Source organism: Condylura cristata, unplaced genomic scaffold, assembly GCF_000260355.1.
Source record: "Condylura cristata isolate star-nosed mole 26May11 unplaced genomic scaffold, ConCri1.0 scaffold00003, whole genome shotgun sequence".
In the NCBI taxonomy this organism is placed as follows: domain Eukaryota; kingdom Metazoa; phylum Chordata; class Mammalia; order Eulipotyphla; family Talpidae; genus Condylura; species Condylura cristata.
In genome coordinates, this window is record NW_004567104.1 from 69,538,506 (window position 1) to 69,541,018 (window position 2,513).

A 2,513-nucleotide genomic window follows, 5' to 3' on the forward strand; every position below is an offset into this window, starting at 1 on the left:
TCATGCGGAAGTGGTTTCAGCTTCTTAGTGCAGTGCTTTAACCTGCTGCGCCACCAGGGAGGGCCCCAAAAAGACTTTTAAAAATCAGTACATGACCTTTGCATGTCCACAGCGCATTCTTTAGAAGTCAGAAAAATTATTACACACCAGCACTGCCCTCCTCTGCACACAGATAGCATCAATATTTCTTTAGGTCAAATAATTTAGGGAATCAAAAGATCTAAGCCTATAAACAAAGCCAGAGGCCCCTTCGAGAATAATTACACTTTTATGATCAATGGCTCAAGTTTCCTTTTGCTGATCTGTGACAAGGTATATAAACTGAACTCACACTTGGGATGTTGGAACAGTTCTCTCATTTTCTATTTTTAATAATTAAAGACTGGATTCTTGACCAGGCAAGAAATATTCTTGTCTCACACCGCAGGTAATATTAAAAAAAAAAACACATGCACATATTATTACCCATAAATGAAAACTGGTGCAAAATGCAGCAGACAACACATCTCTAACATATTGCAAAGGCTGATCCCAAGGTTGACACCTCAGAAAAGCACCAGCAAATGGTCCATGGATGATAACAAAAAAGGATATGGGGGGGGAGGGGGCAAAAGTTTCCAGACTCTACTAAAGCCCACTGCATCTTGGTCCCAGAAAACATTTAGAGAATCATTTTCATAGAGAAAAATCTGTCTGGCTGCATGCAAGTCCTTGCTTTAATTATCTAATAAACACTTTAAGTACCGTTAGGCTTTTATTTCAACTAACAGGAGAAACTTCCAAGTAGCAGACATTTTGTGTTTTTCTCTTAGCAGCCCTGTCAGCACCATAATTTTGCCCTTCTATCTATCTGGCTATGATGAGACCCCACTCCAGTGCTTGCTATAAGGCAGGAAATGTCCAGCCAAACCGGGTTGACCCACAAGAGAGTCATGATGCCCAAAAGCCTGCCACGAGTCTGAGGCAGCTCCTGGTGAGGACACAGAGAGGGGCCGAAGGAGGCCATCACAACTGGAACAGAAAGAACCAAAGAAAAATCAAGATAAATGCCACGAAGCCTCTCTGGTGGCCGAGGGATTGAGTCTCAGTGCTACCATTCCTATGACCTGAGTCCGATATCCGGCCAGGGAGCTAACCCACATGATGCAGCAGACCGCTCCTGTCTCACCCACTGCTCCCTTCAGCGGTGTATTTCAGTGGATCCACCTGGTCTGCTCCCCACTCCACCTCTGGTGAGCCCTTCCCCCCCACACCTTTGGCCTATATCCCCGTCTTCTACACAAAAATATATCTTTGAAAAATAAAAAAAGATAAGCGCTGCCATCGTTAATGTCCCCACCATTCTCTCACCCACATCTGTTTCAAGCAAAGGCAGCTTCTTCACATGCCTCTGTTCCTTGTGCCTCCCTCAGGTCTCCTCCTGCCTCTCCATCCTGCTTGCTTCCTTTCCCCAGTCTCCTCTCTGGCTTCTCCCTCTCCCTGCTCAGCTCCAACCTTCCTTGGATGGGGTGGGAAACTCCTCTTTTCTTGGGGACTACCCTGTGACAGTCCCAAGAGAAGTGAGGTCAGTACATCTCCCTGGTTACAGGATCAATTCAAATATGAGCAGTGACCCAGGGGTGTCAATAAGAATGGGGCACAATAAGACTTGTAGGCAACAACTGTAATGTCCATTCCCCTTAATTTGTGGTATAAAGAAGGAGCAGTACCCTTGTGACAAAATGGAAGAGGCAAAACTAAGCCCCAGAGAAACTTTTTGCTGACTAAACAGTTAAATAATGAAGGATTCATCCCTGGCGACTTCATAGAGGGGATGCCCCCCAGCCCCCACTTCAATTTCAGATCTCCAGCCTTTACAATGCTGAAAGAATGCATTTCTCTAGTTTTAAACCATACAGTGTTATCAACTGTATCATCAGACCTAGGAAACAAAAGATACTGGGTAATTATTAACTTTAAGGAAAAGCAAGCAGCTGGATAAGAAAGCCATTGTAACTTTATGATAGCAGGTACCCTATGAATAGCATTCAAATAGCATTAAGGCAACAAAGTGGTCCCCAGGAAAGGGGAGGTTCCAGGTCCCCCACCCCATCCAAGGAAGGGTGGAGCTGAGCAGGGAAGGGCTGGAGAAGAGACTGGAGAAAGGAAATAAGAAGAATGGAGAAATGGAAGGAGACGTGGAGCAGAGATATGGAGAAAAGACATACTTCTCAGTCAGGGACTTGTACCGGAGACTTGAGGGACATGGAAGGAGACACTTGAAATAGGATGTGGGTGAGAGACCCGCGGGAAGGTCTCTCAACAATGGCGGTCTCTAGACAATGGCGGTCTCTAGACAATGGCAGTGTTTAATTTGTGCTTTTCCTTCCAAACTTCTCTGGCCCCTTAGGCCCCTTTCCTATGGGTCCCCACCAGGAGGTGCTTTGGACCAGAAGTGGCCTGCTTCAGGCCAACCCTGTTTGGCTGGACATTTACCCACAAGGGGAGGGGTAACTTGGGGTGTTTTTTTTTTT